Raw genomic sequence first — 22,660 nt, forward strand, 5'->3', positions numbered from 1 at the left:
TGCATTGTGCGAATGTGTATTAGAAATTGTAATTAAACTTTATACATATCCAAAATTAAATTATATTATTGTAATACAATTTTTACAAAAATATAACTCGCTAATCGTGCGATTATACTCGTAACGATGAAAGATCTGATTTTGTCAGATCTGTTTTTGTTGTAATCAAATAGATTACAACAAAATGAGTTATACTCTAATTAACAGACAATTATTTTACATACGTATGTTACTACGTACAATCCGATTATAGTAAATCCTTATAAACAATCATTATACCGAAATATTACTTCGAATAAAATTCTTATTAAACCTACTTCTTCTTTTTCTTCCGAAATAAAATGTTAAATTATAAGGGAAACACGAGGAAGATTACTTTTTTCGATTTCTTCTAATTTGATCACGTCACGAGTTATGGTTTCCTACAAGAAAATTTTCTTCGTTGCAAATAATCTCATCCTCGTAAGAAACCCATCGGTGTGTCTACAGGCGTTTTTTCTTCCTACGGAACATCTACGTAAACTGGATCACCTAAACGTATGATACCACTTGGCCCTCTCAAAGCAAGATGAATTCCCATAACTGGAGCCTCACCGATAAGGGGACGAATTTTTGGATCAACAATTTGCCTATAGCTGTAAAAAAAAAAAAGTAATCAATTAGAATATTTGAAATAAATTATTCACTCATAAATTATTGATAAATCCTATATTATTTATGAGAACTACATTAAAATGTTCTCGAAGAAAAATGATTAAAATAAATTAAACATCGTCGAGCTAATCAATTTTGCAATTAATTACAAAAATTAAAATTGTGTAAAGAAAATAATTATTATACCTTTTTAAAGTATTTAAAGGTTCGACCTTGGAATTTTTAGTACCGGTTTCAGGATCAATCGTAGTTAAATTACATCTAGTACAAGGTCTAATGTTTCTAAAAACAACGTCTCCGATCTTAATCCAATCCCAACTATCTTCTTCGTAAACGTTTGCATTTTTCACAACAAAATTCGGTCGAAAATTCGACGAAGTTATCGATTCTTTCAATCGAGAATTTAAATCCGTTATCGACGACTCATTTATAAGATGATAGCTGGTCTCGTCGGGATAAGCACCCTGTTAAAAAAAAAGAAACGTTCGATAAATTATAAATAAATGTGAACAAAATTATTTGTACGTTCGATGAAAACAATAACCACAATTCACATAACGCGATTTTTAATGTACTAGATGAGTAATATACGGTTACAATAATAGCAATAAAATTCATAATAATAACAATTATTCGTATATATGACTTCACGTGCATTCTTCGTAAGCAGATAAAACAACATACGTTGAGTATGTTTAAAAGATACACTGTATTTTGCGAGAAATACAGTAGCTCAAGATGACAAAGTACAATTGATGGAAAAAGTATGAAAATTTGACGAAAGCAATTCCACGCGTTCCAGTTAAATGTTTTCGTAGTTGTCATCGTCGTAATGAAGGTCAACTGATTCTAGGAAAATAAAAAAGAAGAAAAAAACCTTTTGTAAATACTCACGCTATCAGCGTTTTCGATCAAAGGGAAGACCTTGTTTCGTATTTTTCTCACTGGTCGATCTAACGGATAATGGACCAAACGAAAACCGACGTCTTCTTGAAGAAGAAAACGCGACAACCATCTGGCTGCTTCTTCTCCGCAATCGCAAGCCGGTACTGTTTGACCCCATACTGCGGTTTGAAAACTTTTTCCAGGAATACGTGCGAGATCTATCGAAACCGACGTCATGCCAGGAGCATTTAGGGTTAAAATTGAATCCGAAACGCTTGGTGATATCTGTTAATAATTTACATGAATTTTTTTTTTTTAATTCTATTATTTAATAAGGTAAAAGACCCTATAGCGGAACGAGACCCAGTACCGGAACGATTTCAGGATTATTATATTATATCTTATTGAATATGATATGGAATTTTAAGAATTTTTATTTTTTCGAAATTTTAATGGTTTGGGCATGAAATAGAATATAAGTAAAATTTACAAGTCCATCAATAACATTAAAAAAAAAATAAAAATTGTAGGACCAAATTTAATTCGATGACTTAACTCGATTCCTTAAGGAATTTGCTAAGAAAGCAGTCCGTAGTCTTAAGCTCGTAAAAAATGTAAAAAGCAACTTTTTCAAAAGTTTTTTTTTTTTTATGTGTCCGCAGAGGTATTTAGAATTCACAGTCTTAAGTGTTAATATGAAAAAAATTCATTAAAATTATTAATTTTTGCTGTTCGTCTATCGGTACACTCGAAATTGGCCCGACCCCATACCGGAACAGTCTGCCATGTTGATATTTTGTTAATATCAACTGACATATGCAATGTATTTTGTTAAAGTGCAAGGTCTAGTGCAATACAAAAATTATTTGTGATTGAATAAGTAATACAGTAAGTACATAAACTTCAGTTTTGAAAATAAAAAAAAATTTGTGTATTTAATATTTTGCTCTAAACTAATAATTTATAAAGTTTCACCTCAAAATCTTGTGTTTACATTTATTATCAAGTCGAAAATATATATTTTTTTTATTATTATTATTTATGATTTACTCGTTTAATTTGCAATTTTTAAATGTTTTATGTTTCGTTTTCAATATAAAAATTATGTCCTTCATAATTAAAATTATATCTTTTATAATAAAATACTATTATTAATAACTTCAATTTTTCAACTATTCATTGACTTAATTATAATTTAGATAAAGCATAATTTTTTCATTTGGAGAAACTTTTATCATTCACTGTTCCGGTATTGGGCCAATCATATTCCGCTATTAGGGCTAGTCATTTTTAGCGTTCCGGTACTGAGTCTTTTAAGCTGGTTCGAAAAACATTTTTTTTAATTATTAAACTTTGGATAAGCTTATTTTTAATTTTTATCGTATATCTGAATATTTGTTCTAAACTATGAATTAAAATTAATTCATTCTACGGGCTGAATAAATATTTCTTAAATAATATAAACTGTCACATGCCCTTCGTCGTTCCGCTATAGGATCTTTTACCTTATACATATTTTAAATAATAATTTATAATTAAATTAGATATTTTTTTTATTTCTTAAACTATTCAACATTAATGATATTACTGAAGATTAATAAACAGAATTATTTACAAAATTTTATTACCTGCATCATTTTTGGAAATTGTTAGCAGTGACAAAGCGTCCATTAATATCAATAACCAATAATGTCCGATCACGTAACCACCCCCAACTTTGAGACCCAATACAGTACACTCCATCGTCGTGTATCTAATTGGACCCAATGATTTTACCGGATATGTAACGAGATCGCTAAGTTCACCTACTTTCCTCCATTTCGAAGGTAGTTGATACTTCTGTTTACGGTTCCGCCACCACCAAAGGATGAAAACTACTGTAGCGACAGCAACAGTTGCTGTTGTAACGCAGGCGAGACTCGTTCTATCTGTAAACAAATGTAAGATCAAAAATTAATAAAAAGAGATATGAACTTGCTTCTAATTATAAATTTGACTGATTTGATCTAATTGACTCAAAAAAAAAAAATAAAATAAAAAAGGAGAAGTCGAACTCGTTAGCTGTTTTTAAAAATGCATCGAGCAAATGGTAGTATGCGATGATCCAACGAAGATGCTTTTGAATGACAAATTTTGTTTACATTAATCGAAAGATCATACACATGTTTTATAACAAGATTGTATTGTTTTTTTACGCAGTAATTAAAAAATTATATTAAATTAAAAATTAATGTTTGAACGCGTTTCGATATTTAAAATAATCGTCATGAAATATTTTAAATAGTAGTGATCAAGAATATATTACTGAGGTTAAAATGAAAGATAATTCCAGCATCGTTAACATTGTTTTTTGATCTGTCTTTAATTAAAACAGAAGAAAAAATTGTCGTTGAGATACAGATTGAATGTAGCGAAAATAATTCCAATGTTTATATATGTGTATATAATTCCAATGATTTATTTCTTACAAACGTAACGATTGTAAACGATTGCTACAAAAGGATTTGGAGAATCGAAATTTAAAATATTACTAATAATGAAAAATATTACTTTATTCCAGAAACAAACATCATTGCTAATAAATTCTTTGGCGAATTTTAATCTTTTCTTCTTATTAATATCACTAATGTATGACTTCTTTCTGAGAACCCTAGCATGATAATCATTTTACGTAGCACTCTTCTACATAATTATGGATGTACACCTTCCTTAAAGTTTTGGTTAACTGCTGTTGCAAGTTTTGTAGCAGTAATCTTTGGATTTTTTTATTTCATGGATCAAAGTTCTTTATTCTCTTTCCGCTAACTTCTTTGGTCGACCTGAACTGTATTTATTATATTTTTTATAATTCCTTTAGATTTCGATTTTTTAATAATGTAATGTATCGTAGTTAATAATGTAAATTTAAAAATTTACTTATTTCATCGTATGTTTTCCTTCTTTAATATGATGTTTTCTTTTTGATCCTTCAACATGTGGTTGCATGTTTTTTTAACGAAAGACATATTAATTACTGGCACGTAAAGTAATTAGGAAATGTCGCATACATAAACACGGTTAGTTTCTTGTTTCAAAAGCTTTGAAATATAAGAACACTATTTTTCCAAACAACAATAAACATTTAACGTCTTTGATTTCCAGTAATTTACTATTATTTAGAATATTAACATATTAATATACCAAAGATAAAATCCACAATTGGAATTTTAAAATGTCACGATTAATTGCTAGGTTTTTCTTAAAAGAAGAAAACGCAGCCTTGTCGCGTGTTTTCTGTTGTTTACTTCGAATGTTAAACAACATTTCCCTAAATTTATGAGAGCTTCTGGCAACAGTAGAAATTCCTATAACGTTGTGTTGGTATTTGATTAAAAAATTATCTTCTCAAAAACAAATGATTTGTTTAAAACTACCAGTTCTTCTGAATCCTTCGATAGATTTGTTTGTCCAATTTGTATTTCATTGATTTATGATGTTTTATAATTTACTTTTGTCTATCGTATTGTCGAATAAGAAACACACATATTTTCGTAAAGTTCAATGTACTAAGCGATCATTATTGCGTCGAAGAAATCTAAATTTGGTATTGTCAATAAATGATTTTGTATTCGATAACTTATTAGCCCATATATAAATCGGTTGACCAAATAAAAACTATCGATATATTCATAATTGCATTGTCGAATTAGTTGATTTAAAGTAAATCCATAGTGTCGTATGCTTTCACCTTCGATTTGATCACGATAATATAAACGATACCTAGCTGCACTCTCTCGTTCCTGAATTTTGAGTATAAATTCTCTAATATGAATATAAGTTGGTCGTATGTTAGTTCAAAAGGATCGGTAGGAAATAAAACCATTATGCCATAAGCCGAGGATTCTAACATATTTAATAAAAAAGGCACTTTTTGGTCATTTGTTAATTCGAGTTCATCGATTGCATACTCAATGTAATTTTGCCATATAAGAAAGTCTGTAAATTTCGTATTGAACTTATCAATGATAAGAAGACCTCGTGATACTAATTGCACCATTCTATCCATTGCAATAAATATATTTCAAAAACAAATAAAAATGATAGATTTATTTTATTGTATGAAAAGTTACGATCCGTTTTTGTTTTTGTTTTCACTTTCACTGATTAGTTTCATATATTTAGTGTATGTATTTCGCAAAGTTATTAGACAAGTAAATCTCTCTGGTGAATTAACATTTACGCGTGTTATGTTAGTTGTGTTTTATCTTACGGAAGAGAAATGGGAATAAGAGGAGAAAATACAGACTTGTCACTCTCTTCTATTGTTCATCCCCAGTTTCTTACAGCAGATTGCTTACAGCGCACGAGGGTTAAAATTTTCTAAACGTGGCACAAATGTCGGAAATAAAAGACATTCATTTATAACTTTTAACGAATAAAAAATGTTAAGTGGACTGCTCCACTTAAAGTGGAGTTTCCAACTATTTATACCAAACAATTAGTTATGCACGAGTGAAAAATACAATTTAAATGTGTCCGTCAAGCTTATCGCGTGTGTGAATAACGTTAATTTAAAAAACACATTGTAAAGTTACTATTTTACCGATTTTAAAGTACAAATAAGTTATTTATTTTGAAAGTGACATAAGTTCATTTTCCAAAAAATCGAGTTAGCTACTCTAATAGTTACATTTTTTCATGATATTTTCATAATGAAGCCACTTATTACTAATATATTTAAAATTATTAAAATTTAGTAGAACGAAAAATTGCTGATTAATGTTTAAAGTTTACTTTAAAAGTTAAAGTAAAGTTTAAAATTTATTTAATACTAAATAATGTTAAATTATACACACTTTGTGCGATCGGAAGGCGCCTTCCCGGCCACAGCTATTCGGTCCACAGGTCGGATTGCGAGTAAGCGACGACAACGGTGTTTATGTTAGATTACGTTATATCCAAGAAATAGGAATGCCGTATTGGTACTTGAAGAGGTTCCTAAAATGTTGATATCCATTCGTATGAAATGTAAAATAACACATCTTAACGAAGATAAGATTAGAATTAGTAAACGGTCCTTCTAAAACATGGACAATGCTTTGTAAATTATAATAACAAAACAAAATACAGAGTTAAGAAGTAAAAAATTATATTGTTAAAAATATAAATATAGATAAACTATGAAAATATATTTTTCTAAGATAATTAATGTAGAAGGTAATTTTCATGCACCTATACCGTGCCTAATACATTCGCGAATATAGCGTAGACTATGCAACCTTAATCGGCCGAAAATGTAATCGACCGCAAAAACTATCGTCAACGGCCATACCGCGATGAAAGTACTAGTTCTCGTCCGATCACTAAAGTCAAGCATCGCTGGGCACGGTTAGTACTTGGATGGGTGACCGCTTGGGAACACCGTGTGCTGTTGACATTCTTCTTTTTTTTTCTATTTTTGTTAGAAATATCGTCAAGATGAAACCAAATATAACATATTTCGATAATATAATTTTTTTTTCTACACGAAACCACTTACCGAACGATTCTTTACAACCTCTCCTGCCTTATTAATTGTGTCAGATCTTTTTACCAGATCGATCGAAAATTTCATATAAACCGTGTTTTCCGAGACTCGTACGTATCAGGCGTCTTGTAGTATTTTCTTTTGTTTTTTCCATAGTAGAATTCAATGGTTAAGAGCAATTAATAGATCTGTTGTTCTCGTCAACGGCCATACCGCGATGAAAGTACTAGTTCTCGTCCGATCACTAAAGTCAAGCATCGCTGGGCACGGTTAGTACTTGGATGGGTGACCGCTTGGGAACACCGTGTGCTGTTGACTTTCTTCTTTTTTTTTTCTATTTTTATTAGAAATATCGTCAAGATGAAACCAAATATAACATATTTCTAGATGTAAACGAACGATTGATGATCGATCGTTCTTCTTCTGATCTGGATGCAAGGGTTAAAGGACGTTATTATTTAGATAACAGTTTGTCAGGAATAATAGTTAAGAGTACACATATATTTAATCATACATAAAATCACTTAAACATAAGGCTTCAAAATAACATAATCATAAACGTAAGAAAACATAAAGCATAAAAGACGTAACACATAAGACGTAAGAAATAATAATCACTCAATAGGAACACATAACACTTCAACATAATACGACCACTTAATATCTCGACATAATACCATAAGACTTCTTAATACTTAATCATAATACATAACTCCAGTGCAATCATAAGACTAACTCTCTTTCTTATGCATCGGTCCTACCGCCGTCGGAGGGGTAAAGGGTACGCAAGGCGGTCCTAGTCCCCCTTCCGACCCATTATTGGTCATCAACCGTCTTTCTTCCATATCTACGTAACACCCTAGAGTGGGAGTGCGTACAAAGCGTTCTCGTAATCTCCACAGTCTAGACCACCAGACGATACTTGATCGGAAATAAATATTATATTCCTCTCTTAAAAGGACCCTTTCTTACGAATTCTATAGTTCCATAAGTTCTCTATTCTATCGTAAAACAAACTAAGATTAGTTTATCCTATATCCTATCCTAAACTAATATTACTCCGTTACATATAATATAAATTTTTTTTTTTCTACAGGAAACAATTTACCGAACGATTCCTTACCATCTCACCTACCATATTAATTGTGTCTGAACTTTTTCACGATCGAAAATATCTATATAAACCGTGTTTCCGAGACTCGTACGTATCAGGAGTCTTGTAGAATTTTCTTTTAATTTTTAAGAAAATTTATTAAGCTTACTTCACAATAACGAAAAAAAGAAATAAGAAAGCACAGAAAAAGAAAGTTACATAATACTATAATTAAATTTTGTTTATTTATTTTACTTACACACATATATTTATACTTTATTACTATTTATATTATTACTTACACACATATATTACTTGCACAATTATATATATTGTATTACAGTTAATAATACAAAAAATACAAATCGTTTTCTTTTAGACATATTTACTGTTCGAATACTTTTGTTCCTTACTGTATTTATTTGATAAAGTTATTTTCAAAGATCGTCAACTGGACCCTAATCGACAATAACATGCATCCCTTCCTAACGAAGCTTGGAAATTTTATGGCTGTTCTTGAGATCGCATGTTTTCTATTGATCTAACGCAGTGGTACGCAAATCGAGGGTCGCGAGAACGTTTTCCGGTCACCAAATGTAGAGAAATTTTTGTTAAAATAAAAAATATATAGATATTCTTCAATAAGTGTCATGTAGCAATAAAAAATAGTAAAATAAGATAATGTTATTAAAAAAAAAAAAATAAAACGTCTACTGTGTCTATCCAGAGAAAGGGACAAAATTTTACACGAAGTGTGGAGAGGATGGTCTTGTATCAAAATAATTTGAGAACCACTGATATGAGGAATTAGAAAAAAGGTTTACAAGAACCGTTAGTCCTTAGAAGCAGCAATATTTTTTTTTTCTATTAATTCCATAAACCTTTACAATTTGTCCGTAGACATTTAAATTGTTATATAAGTATTGTAAATTGTAATATAAGTGAAATAAGATAGCACGTGAACGGTTTCTCTGAAGAAATAGCGTCGCTTTTGTCAAAATGTCATTCAAGCCTACCACGTAGCAACAAGTAGGTTCATTAAAATTTCTTATTTTGTTAAATGACAATTTTGTTACCTTTTAATAAAAAAGGCATAAGTTTTGTTTCGTACAACTTTCATTTTTCTTGACGTATTTTGACGAAATTTTTTTTAATGGCACTCTCTCTCTCTCTCTCTCTCTCTCTCACTCTCTCTCTCTCTCTTTCTCTCTGTAACTGTCCCTCATTGTATTTTTATAATAACATTTGTATTTTTGAGGAATGTATCAGCAGATCGAGCAACCGAGCTCCCCCTCCCGCAATCAACACACACCTCGCCCTACACACACACACATACACACAAGAAAATGCCGGGTATATTATATTTACTTTGTTTACAACGGTTACGAATCCGTCCGACGAACTTCCAACGATTTTCTTGATATTTATATAGCAGTACAGTTAAATATTTCATTTCTTTCATGAAGTTTTGGAAAATGGTAATTTTTTACAACTTTCCCTTCTCCAAAGTTATACCGGTGCCATTTATGTTAATGGGAACAAATTTATAGGTAACGGGTGAAAACTACTACATCTTAATTGTTTGATCCATGTTCTGATTCATTTAATTGATCCGTATTCTGTTGAATTAAATTGATTCAAATTTAGTAAGTTGATTCAAATCTATTCAGTTCAGTTGATTCAGTTGAGTCATATTCAGTCACTTGATTAACTATATTTAAATGAATAATTTCTGAACAGATTTTATTTCATCCCTAAAATGATGAAAAATAACAGAAAAAGACGCATTGACGTAAATAAGAATTATTTGGATGACGAGATAAATTCAAATTTGACACGAAAGAAAAGTAATAGAAATATGATAAATGATTTTGAGAAATCAAATCCGGCACATTCGAATACGAAGAAGATATTTCATCTGAATCTAGAAAAAATATCACAGAAATTACACCGATTAACGAATGATTTTTTTTCCGGCCAACTATTCATAAATTAAATTCCAAGGATTCGGGAATAAAAACACCGATTAACTCTATTTGGTACCAGTTTTAGATTATTTTCAATTATTATGCTTTGAAAATTTTCTAAATTTCATTGACGGGGCACGGCAAACAGTTATCGCAGTAGCCTTGATAAGAATGATAATACGAACAATTCCCAAAATACTTCAAAATAAATCTTACAATTTATATACGAACAATGTGACCGCAGATATAAACAAATTATATAAAATAAAAGAAAATTACGATAAGCTCCGACACCGTTTTCTAATGTTATTACATCCTTTTGAAAATCTATTTATTGACGAAAGTTTACTCTATTATAAAAGAAGATTGTCGTTCAAATAGTACATTCCTTCCAAAAATAACAGATTTGGGATTAAATCGTTTATTTTGTGTGATACGCAATCTGGGTTCGTGCAGGATTTCATTATTTATAACGGATTATTTATAGAGTCTCCTCCTATGTATTAAAAAGACATACATTATTTGGTTTTATTAATAAACTACACTTAGCATATATAAATCGTTTATTTTTATAGTAAAATAACGAAGCTATATCAGGGCTGTATCTAGGCTTCGTGAGTAAAATCATAAATCGTTAAATTTAAACATGTAATTAACCAATACTAATTTAATCTAGACTAGTGTATAATAGTCTAGGTATCATCAATATTGTAGTGCCTTCTCTAATTGCTGCTCAAAAAAGGAATACATCAACATAGAAATGATTGTAAACCAATCAATGCACAAAAAACTAATACCAGTGCGTTAGCTAAACATCACTTGGAAACAGGACACAATTTTAAATTTGACACAGCAACAATTTTAGATGTAGAAAACAATTGGTTCAAAAGAAATATAAGCGAAATATTCCACATGATCAATAACAACACAGTTAATTACAAAACAGACATAAATAACCTGAGTAGCATTTATAATGAAATTTTAAAGTTTATCTATCATTAATAGGATGCTGTAATTATAGATGACACTACAATATTAATGATACCTAGCCTATTATATACTAGTCTAGATTAAATTAGTATTGTTTAATTACATGTTTGAATTTAACGATTTATGATTTTACTCACGAAGCCTATAGATACAGCCCTGTTATAGCTTCGTTATTTTACTATAAAAAACAAAAAAACGATTTATACACGCAAAGTGTAGTTTATTATTAAAACCAAATAATGTATATCTCTTTTTAATACATAGGAGCCTCTGAACATTGATGATCGGGGTAATATTTAATAACTATTTATTATTATTTATTATGAATTTATTATTATTTATTATGAAAAGTTACGATCCGTTTTTGTTTTTGTTTTCACTTTCACTGATTAGTTTCATGTATTTAGTGTAAGTATTTCGCAAAGTTATTAGACAAGTAAATCTCTCTGGTGAATTAACATTTACGCGTGTTATGTTAGTTGTGTTTTCTCTTACGGAAGAGAAATGGGAATAAGAGGAGAAAATACAGACTTGTCACGCTCTTCTATTGTTCATCCCCAGTTTCTTACAGCAGATTGCTTACAGCGCACGAGGGTTAAAATTTTCTAAACGTGGCACAAATGTCGGAAATAAAAGACATTCATTTATAACTTTTAACGAATAAAAAATGTTAAGTGGACTGCTCCACTTAAAGTGGAGTTTCCAACTATTTATACCAAACAATTAGTTATGCACGAGTGAAAAATACAATTTAAATGTGTCCGTCAAGCTTATCGCGTGTGTGAATAACGTTAATTTAAAAAACACATTGTAAAGTTACTATTTTACCGATTTTAAAGTACAAATAAGTTATTTATTTTGAAAGTGACATAAGTTCATTTTCCAAAAAAATCGAGTTAGCTACTCTAATAGTTACATTTTTTCATGATATTTTCATAATGAAGCCACTTATTACTAATATATTTAAAATCATTAAAATTTAGTAGAACGAAAAATTGCTGATTAATGTTTAAAGTTTATTTTAAAAGTTAAAGTAAAGTTTAAAATTTATTTAATACTAAATAATGTTAAATTATACACACTTTGCGATCGGAAGGCGCCTTCCCGGCCACAGCTATTCGGTCCACAGGTCGGATTGCGAGTAAGCGACGACAACGGTGTTTATGTTAGATTACGTTATATCCAAGAAATAGGAATGCCGTATTGGTACTTGAAGAGGTTCCTAAAATGTTGATATCCATTCGTATGAAATGTAAAATAACACATCTTAACGAAGATAAGATTAGAATTAGTAAACGGTCCTTCTAAAACATGGACAATGCTTTGTAAATTATAATAACAAAACAAAATACAGAGTTAAGAAGTAAAAAATTATATTGTTAAAAATATAAATATAGATAAACTATGAAAATATAACATTTTTCTAAGATAATTAATGTAGAAGGTAATTTTCATGTACCTATACCGTGCCTAATACATTCGCGAATATAGCGTAGACTATGCAACCTTAATCGGCCGAAAATGTAATCGACCGCAAAAACTATCGTCAACGGCCATACCGCGATGAAAGTACTAGTTCTCGTCCGATCACTAAAGTCAAGCATCGCTGGGCACGGTTAGTACTTGGATGGGTGACCGCTTGGGAACACCGTGTGCTGTTGACATTCTTCTTTTTTTTTTCTATTTTTATTAGAAATATCGTCAAGATGAAACCAAATATAACATATTTCGATAATATAATTTTTTTTTCTACACGAAACCACTTACCGAACGATTCTTTACAACCTCTCCTGCCTTATTAATTGTGTCAGATCTTTTTACCAGATCGATCGAAAATTTCCGATAAATCGTGTTTTTTGAGATTCGTACGTATCAGGCGTCTTGTAGTGTTTTCTTTTGTTTTTTCCATAGTAGTGCTACGAATTCAATGGTTAAGAGCAATTAATAGATGTGTTGTTCTCGTCAACGGCCATACCGCGATGAAAGTACTAGTTCTCGTCCGATCACTAAAGTCAAGCATCGCTGGGCACGGTTAGTACTTGGATGGGTGACCGCTTGGGAACACCGTGTGCTGTTGACATTCTTCTTTTTTTTTTCTATTTTTATTAGAAATATCGTCAAGATGAAACCAAATATAACATATTTCGATAATATAATTTTTTTTCCTAATAATTTATTTATTTTATAAAATATTCTTTATATATAATTTTATTTTAATACATAATAAAAATATTTTCGTAAATCATATCTGAGCAACATTTTACGTTAGCTTTATTTGCATATACTCTGCACTATCAATTGATACATATCTACTCAATTTTAATTCATTACTAGTCGCTAAAGTTAAATTTAGCCAGCTTTTTTCATCGCTTTTAATTTTTTAAAATTTAAATAATTTTTTCGGTTGAAACAATTTTTAGTTAATCCCATTAATCGTGTAATTCTTAAGGTAGATAATTGTAAATTGCTTTTTGGAAATATTATATTACACTAACAATAAGTATTATATACTAGAATATCGTTGAAAAGTAATAGCAGTTAAATATAAAATTAGTAACATTTTTTCAAATTAGGCATAATTATTTCTACTTTAATCAATTTTTTAGCATGTGGTATATTTCCAAGTCCAGAACTAATCTTTGTAAACGGCAAATTGGATATCGAGTACTTTAATTACAGCTATATAGGTTGGATCCGAGCTACAATTTTCCAAATAGAAACATCTAATCTACTTTCCTCGTGTCGTGTTTCAAATGTAACAAGTACGACTTCAACAACATCTGCCCCATTTATATCACCTTCACAAAGTACTACAACCACATCTTTTCCATGGATCGCAAGACCCATTGTTTGTACGGCGCCTTCTCAGCCTACAATCGTGTAATCATCAATTACACGAGTCACAATGAGCATTAAAAAGAACTTCAACATATAACTTCAACAATTCAAAGAAGTAAATAAGTGAATTTAATTGCTAGCTACCTGTAAATTCGAAATCCATAATTGCTAACTTTAATAATTAAATATTTAATTAGTTATTAATAATTAGAAATGTAGAAACGTCATGAGTGAGAGATATGTTATACGCATGCGCCACTACAAATTCAAGGCACTAACGCATTTTGAAAAAATCTCCCACTTATGACGTTTCCACGTATGTAAATATTATTAACTAATTAAATAATTAATTAATAAAGTTAGCAATTAAAGATTTTGATTTATCAAATAGCTAGCAATTATATACACTTACTCATTTTTTTTAATTGTTGAGGTTCTATGCCAACTTTTTAATGCTCACTCTAGTGGCAGGTCAGCTAAGCACTATATCGGTAATAGTAGTGCTCTACCCTTATCTTATCTTATCATATACGAAAATAATTGAAACCTTTTTTTCCATTAAAAAATTTTAATATAACAGAAAAGTCAGCGTACGTATATGTATGTCCCAGTGTTTTTAAGAAGAATAATTTACCATATCAATATAACTCCATTTTTTCTGTTAAGTATTCTTGAGAAGTAACGCGAGCCTTAAGGCTTTAAACTAATATAAAGTTCTAGGAATTTTTAAAGGAATAATGAATAATTCTTTTTACAAAAGAAAGAAAATATATACTTTTAAGAATAATTTATTTAGGAGCAAAAATAAATATTATACATTTTTTTTAAGTATAATAACGATTTTAAAATAATTGTCTTAAATTATATATTTTTTTAATTAAGGAAAATTTTCGTATGCATCCTTTTTGTAAAATAATTTTTTTTGTAACAAAAAAAGGAAATTTTGTCACGATCAATTTATAAGAAACTATGATAATAATTGGCTGGTTTAGGGAATATAAGTATTTCTAAAAACTATGTTTATTTGAAGAGAAAGATATCTTATAGATCATAATATTATTACATGAGTTTCAATGAAAAGAATAATTTTTAAACACTTTAAAAATATCTTGCGTACTTTTAAACATGATGTATATTAAAAGATTATCTCTTAATTTCGATTTAAGCGAGTTTCAAATAACCACGCATTGAATAAAAACGCATTTTCATTTTTTAATCTGATGAAACATAAGAAATAGCTCCGTTCAAGTCAGCTTCATTATTATGCTTCGAATATCGATCCGAAACCATTTGTAACATATTTTTATAAATAGCTAGTAATAATTTCTGTCGACAAAAAAAATCAATATTTTCCTTCTTGCAAGGAGGTATCAACACTTGGAAAATACAGTTTGAGAATGTAACTTGATATATCAGTAGTATATCATCAGAGTATTCCTCCCATTAACATAAATCCGGCCAATGGCTAGCCAATTCTGAGAAAAAGCCTTTAACGTTTTGTTGGTCTGTTTATATTTTTATAAGTTCCGTCATCTTCCAAGTAGCCCAGTGACTTAAACGATAATGTTTACAAATGTAAAAAGTCTAACCTTCCAAATTTATATAACAAGATTTATGAATTTTACTATATCTGGAAACTAAAAAAAAACCAAGGCAAATATATGAGAACATACTATTCACACCATTAATATCTACTTGTTACCAAAATGTAAATCAAAATTGGAAAACGTTGCTTTGAATGAAAAGAAAGATGACTCCGGAATCAATATCACACATAAAAAAATTGTAAAATATCTAGGCATTTATTTCGATAATAAACTTAACTTTCGATATCACATATTGTCTTGAAAATGTGTATCAATCTTTTTAAATACAATTACCTTAACAAACTTATAAAAATACTATGCTATCAAGCATTTATTAGGCCAATTAAAAATTATAGCTATTGATCCTCAAACTTCACGTAGAGTATATTAGACTACTTCAAAAGAAATGTTTGAGATCAAGCCTATAAATTTTTAGAACTAAACAATAAAATTATAAAAAACAATATTGCAATGTAAAGATTTATAAGACAGAAAATATACATAAAATTAGAACGTTTATTATTAAATTAATGAATAAATACATAAATGGTGGGAGTTTGACGTTAGGAGCAATAAAATAGAAAGAAAATAGGTAATAAAAAAATTAACCGTTTATTCAACTACAAAAGATAAAAGTAAACACAAGTCATAACACATAGCATATCAACGGAATAATCTACATACAGGGGCACATGTTCTACCGCAGAAAAAAACGACTACTACTTTCTTCTAGTCTGCTACTAACTTTCATTCCCTCACGCATATTCGTATGAACATTCATACACACGCATGAGAACATCCTACTGATGCGTATAATTGTCCAACTTTCAACAATAACAAACGTAATTAAACTATTGAATGTCAACAATCTAATCAGTGCATCTTTTTCGTAGATGACAGATATGTTCCGAATACTTTGAATTCTGAAAATCACCAAATTCAAAATGTGTAAGCAATGTCCTCAACATAAATTTCGGTCAATCTATAAAATCAATTCAAAGTTGCTCTGAGCTTATTAAGTGTACAGAGATACGCCGAATGACGAGTTCTTGAGACAGTCTTCTCAGAAAAAGCCATAACTCCATTCCAGACATAGTTTGGAGTAACGTAAAATCTCTTTCTATTCTGGAATACATACTCGAGTAATGAAGTCGGAACAAAATTCGAAATTGTCCGAAAAGATTTTAAAAGATACACTAGATGGTTCATAATTTGCTGAGAAGTGGTAGAATTCTACCACAGGATCTTGGAATTACGTCATCCATCTCAGGTTTTCCTGGGTAATGGACGAAAACAATGTTACACCGATTGTAATTGATATTAAACCATGCAATAATACGAGTTGCCATCTGGCTGAGCTTTTATTATTGTAATGTGTAAGCGTAAACGTTTATAGTAAATACAGGTAATCCCCAAAAAACACGGTACTTGAAGAACACGAATATCTTTTCCCGAATTACACGGTTTCAAACTACTCGATTTTCGAGTAATTCTTTTAAAAAAGAATAAAATACATATATTATTTGATATAAAAAATTATTTCCATATATGTCATTTATTTGATAAAGCAGAGACTTATTGATCAAAGGCAAAATTCTTCAGAATTATAAGGGAATTATAACTTTCATCGCGAAATTTGAAAAATCACATCTTCTACTTCTCAATTCTATTCAATATTAATTTAACATGTTGACACATTTACACGCCGGCGCGTACCTCCGGTGGTACGCATTTGTTTGTGCTATTAAACGATGCGTAACAACAAATATTTAGATCCTTAAGTAAGTAGAAATAATTTCCATATAGTTGAAAATCAGAATAATGAAAATTTAACGTATATTCATTGAAAACAATCTTTTTTTTATTAAATTTCATTTTACGCTCTGGATTAGCTGCCGTCCGATGGAGAGAAAAACTTTAATTATAGCCGTCCTATGGGAAAGAAACAAGAAATATGCCGCCGGCGTGAACGTGTTAAATAAATACACATTACATACACATTACTTACAAATGTATAAGTAAGTATGTTATTTAAAAATTTTTATCAACAATAAAGCGTTTATTGTTATTTAAGTCTTGCATAGGGATTAGATAATAAATATTTTATATAGTATCGTAGATGGATACGAAACTTTTATTTTGATATTAAGAATTTAAGATAAAACGTTTTTTCAAAACTAATTAAAAGATTAATTTTAATTAAGTAATACAAGATTTCTTAGAAGATTTTACCAATATGAATTCAAACAATATAAAAATTTTTAGTTTTTTATATTTAACAGAAGAAAATTTTAAACGTAACGCTGTTTTTATTTTTACACTTGAAACGGAATCCCGTTTTTCGTAGTCTCGAACAACACGGTTTCAAAGAACACGGAACAAAATAATCGTGTTCTTCGGGGGTTACCTTTATTTATTCGTTTTAACTACTTGATCAATGAACTATACGGAAAGAAGGATATCGATTGAAAATCGATAATTTTCCGACAGAAATTTGTCACAATTACATCTACTATTTTTATATCCACATCAGCCAGCGAATATAATGTAGAATGTATTTACGAATGAAATGTGTATATGGTATACATATATACGGAAGTATATATATGCGGTACATACAGAAGGAAAATGAAATTTCAAAACGATTTGTAATGCCAATTCGTAAATGTTTGTCACGTAAAAATTTAATTTTTTATCACATTTGAATTATTATAAAGAATTACGTTCCATCCCGAATGGTGGAAAGAAAGAGGAGAAGGTTAGTAGAGTGAGGATGAACAATTCAAAACATTTTTTAACTGTTGCGTGAGCATACAGTGAAATATATACATGAAGTATACACGGAAAACTTCAATTAATTCATAATGCACGTAAAATACATCGACACGTACGCTTACGTTCGATCGGCTAAAATCATCACAAATATTTTATATAATCCAGTATATAATATCATTTCAACGAAATACTATTAAAGACGGCCCATACTCGATGAATATCATCAATCAACATTATATATTATAAACAAAAATTATAAATTAATTATTAATTTCATACATATGTAATATAATTTGTATTATTATTATATATATTAGTAAACACAATACATATATATTATACCTATATTATATTATAACATAATATTCTTATACTATCTCTCCTTTTTTTAGACTGGAAGATATTAAATCTATTTTATTTCTATAATTTATTAAGATTATAATATAATATATCTATTATAGTAAATAATAAATAATCACGCATAATATAATAAAGATATTATTCAATAATATTGAACATGTGTGTGGGCTATTTCAATTAGAATTAAAAGAAAATTAATCATTCGTACGTAAGGAAGAAATCGAAATAATCTCGTCTTTAAAATTTTAACGTATTTACGGTTGTAAATTGAAAGAAAAAACAAAGAACATTTCAATGAAAGACGTGCGTGCAAATAAGCACACATACATTCAAATAAAACTTGTAAGAAATCTTTATTATGCTGTTTACATTCTACTTATTGTTAATAGGATTAGGACAAAAGCTCTTAAAATTTTGAAATATTTTCGTTTACACTCGCGTTTGTTCGTTACTTGAATTTCTCCCGATGCTATCACCGCTGCCGTTGAATATTTCCTTCATTAACAATCGCTTTTTTCTACCATTTACACCTCTACATGCTGCTGCTGCTGTTTTTCGACGTACCTACTTCATGTTTTGGACTTAAATATAATAAATATATCGTATAAACTTTAACCGAGGAAATATTAGGGATACGTAGATAGATATAAAGAGAAGAGGAGAGATTGTGTTTATTCGGATCAACGCTCGTTGGAATATTGAAAGATTGGTGTAAATCAAAACTTGATCTTTTCTATTCACAATCAGTATAATGTTTTTTATATATTGTATAAATTTGAAATGGTTTTTTGAAAAGACACACTGTACATTCTTTGTAGAATCAAAAAATACGATATAAATGTTTAATAAAAACAGAGTATGTTTTATTATTGTAAGATATCTTATTTTTATAGATGAGTAATACATTAGATTCGATACAACCATCAAATGAAAGTTATACGCGTGAAGCAATGTCATATTTATTTGGCAGAGATCCTAGTATTTTAGCATACGGACAGAGACCTTGTCCATCTAAAGATGTAAAGAAAAATTTACTTTCTGTATATGAATCAGAAGAATTTGATCCGGCAGAAATCAAAAGCTCGCTTTTTGATTCTCAGTCTTTAAAAACGATTAAAGTCTATTTACGTTTAAAGCCATTTCCAAGAAAAATCAAATTACTGCCAGAACAAGAAGAAGTTTATAAAATAACAAATTCCACTACTTTGGTAACTAAGTTTCCATATTTAGAAAATAACAGTTGTTTTGCAAGAGCTAAAAGTAACGATGTAGCATGTAGAACATATACGTTCACTCAAACATTTGGACCAGAAATAACGCAAGTGGAATTATTTGATCGAGTGATTAAGCAACAAATGGTAGATTTCTTAGCAGGACAAAGTTGTAATATAATGACTTATGGTAAGCGCTATATACTCAAAATTCTTATTAACATTTATTTATATATTTTATGTGAACAAATCATATTTCTACAGGTACAACAAATTCTGGAAAGTCACATACATTGCATGGAACAATCACATCGCCTGGCATCATACCACGTGCTTTAGGATTCTTATTTTCTATTATCACTCCAAAATCTATACCTTCATATAAACCTATACATCATTGCGATGCAAAATTTCTTAATTCTCTTGAGCTTGCTCAAGAGTTACAAGTTAAAACTACATTGTTAAGTATTAGTTCGCTGGATAAAAATCAGTATAATAATACTTATAAGGAAATGCAAAATATATTACAAGAAGAATCACAATCAAAACCTAGCAAATACAGCAATGCTCATTATTCAGTGTGGGTATCTTTTGTTGAAATATATAACGAAACTATTTATGATCTTTTGACTATTTTCTGTCCAAAAAAGAAATTACCACTAAAACTAGCAACTGATAATCATGGAAGAACTTTTATCAAAGACTTGAATGTTGTTTATGTTAACTCTGGTGCAGAGGCATATCAAGTTTTAATGGCTGGTCAATATAATTTAAAAGTAGCCGCAACAGCTTTAAATGCAAGAAGTTCGAGATCTCATTGCATATTTACTATTAAGCTATTGAAGTATTATTCTGAAAATCTAACAGATTCGGTGGATACAAGCATGTATGTATTTTAATATTTTTACTTCATTTAAACTTAATAAGATACAACAACAACATTTTTTTTTTCAACAGATTTTCTTTTTGTGATTTAGCTGGTTCTGAACGCTTAAAGAAAACATTAAATATTGGTGACAGATTAAAAGAAGCGCAAAATATCAATACGAGTCTGATGGTCTTAGGGAAATGTTTGAAATCAATTTACAACGCTCAATTATCAAAATTCAAATCTGAACCTGTCATTGGACCTTTCAGGGAATCAAAATTAACAAGATTATTTCAAAGAGCATTATCAGGAAGCGAACATATTGCTTTAATTGTTAATATTAATCCTTTGCCAAATCTTTACGTAGAAACACAAAATGTATTAAATTTTGCAGCAATTGCAAAGAAAATAATCATAGAACCTAAAATAAAAAAAACGAGAGAGGCACATTGTTCAAGATTTTCTAAAATGGTTCAGAAAAGTATACAAAGTGTAACAAATTGGGACGCTATGGTTTTAGAAAATACAGGTGATAAGATAATATGCATTATCAATTATAAATAACTTTTTTTTTAGAGATAAGTATCATTGGATTTTTAATAGATTGGTTAAAATACAAATGTAGATACAAAGATAGAAATGGATGAAATAAAGTTAATCTCTTCTGAAGAATATGAAGATTTGTTACTAGTAAATAAACAATTAAGAAAGGAGATAACGAATCTAAAAAATATGGCTTTAACTCGTGACTTTGAAATTCGACAAGAAATGGTAGACATATATACTACCGCCATAAAGAAGCTTGAAAATAATTTGAAGTATGTATTTATATGTATATAGTACTACATTTTTTCATATCACTGTTATGTAAATTACCATCGTACTCATATCTAGATCTCGTATAAGAGATGTTGAAGAACAGCAAGAAGATACTTTGCAATGGTCAATTAAACAAGTTGAAGAATTCTATAAACAAAAAATTAAGTTAAATAGTCGAAAGAGGATACGATCTTGTTTATCTGACGAGGATAATGATGAAAATGAAGATGAAGATAATAACAGTAAAAATTCAAAAGATATTAAAGAGTTGAAATGTGAAATTTCTCATTTAACTACCAAATTAGTGTATATGGAAAATACTAATAATGCATTAAAAAAAAATAATAAAATTTTGAGCGTAGAAAAACATAAAACTGAATTTGAATTGAGCTTATTAAAGGAAGAATTAAAACAAACAAAATGTTTATTGGATGCTATTCAGAAAGATCTGTGTCACGAAGAAAAAACAAAATATTATAGAAGAGATAAAGTCACAATTATCTTTTAAGAAAGATCACGTAAAGGTAATTAATTAGTTTAACATTTTGTAATTAAAATAAACAATACATTAGATATTTATAATATCCTATTATAAATAATATTTTAGAAACTTAAAACTTTATTGAACGAAGCAAAAGAAGAATATATTACTATCACAAATGATGTTCGAGAAAAGAACATTCAAATTAAAGAACACGAAGAAACAATGGTAGAATATGAAGACAAAATAAACGAGATGCAAGAACAACTCGATCGAGCTCAATGCAGTCTTTCAGAGCAAACTAAAACAATTGAAAAATTAGAAGAGAATAATCAAAGGATGGCGAATAAAATAACTGAATTAGACAATATGTTGAAGCTAAAAAATAAAAACTATGAAGATATTTCTTGCAGGCAAGAAGTATGTCGCCTATAGATATTAATTATGTAAAAGAACTTTTTTTTTCCTTTTAAATATGTCTATTATTATTGAAGGATAGGAAATAAAGAAAAGGAACTTTCTCTTTCCGGCATTCGTTTGTTTGGGCGATACCACGTGCGAAATGCGTTTCATGTTTCGTCGCATGGAAACCACTCGATGTTTCTCGTGGATAAATAGATGAATGTT

The 22,660-nt window shown here is 29.3% G+C and overlaps 4 non-coding genes and 2 pseudogenes across 4 annotated transcripts; 5 read left to right on the forward strand and 1 right to left on the reverse strand.

The window, feature by feature from the left end:
• Positions 1-13,942, reverse strand: LOC122521641 (annotated as a pseudogene).
• Positions 6,837-6,955, forward strand: LOC122521702. Its single transcript, XR_006304850.1, has one exon. It is a non-coding gene; the product is annotated as a 5S ribosomal RNA (ribosomal RNA).
• LOC122521661 lies at positions 7,245-7,363 on the forward strand. Its single transcript, XR_006304817.1, has one exon. It is a non-coding gene; the product is annotated as a 5S ribosomal RNA (ribosomal RNA).
• On the forward strand, positions 12,641-12,759 carry LOC122521715. Its single transcript, XR_006304862.1, has one exon. It is a non-coding gene; the product is annotated as a 5S ribosomal RNA (ribosomal RNA).
• Positions 13,057-13,175, forward strand: LOC122521726. Its single transcript, XR_006304873.1, has one exon. It is a non-coding gene; the product is annotated as a 5S ribosomal RNA (ribosomal RNA).
• A 5,605-nt stretch (positions 13,943-19,547) lies between the features above and the next one.
• LOC122521650 lies at positions 19,548-22,507 on the forward strand (annotated as a pseudogene).
• The last annotated feature ends 153 nt before the right edge of the window (positions 22,508-22,660 follow it).

The sequence above is a fragment of the Polistes fuscatus genome, unplaced genomic scaffold (assembly GCF_010416935.1).
Source record: "Polistes fuscatus isolate 324 unplaced genomic scaffold, CU_Pfus_HIC Scaffold45, whole genome shotgun sequence".
Taxonomy (NCBI): Eukaryota; Metazoa; Arthropoda; class Insecta; order Hymenoptera; family Vespidae; genus Polistes; species Polistes fuscatus.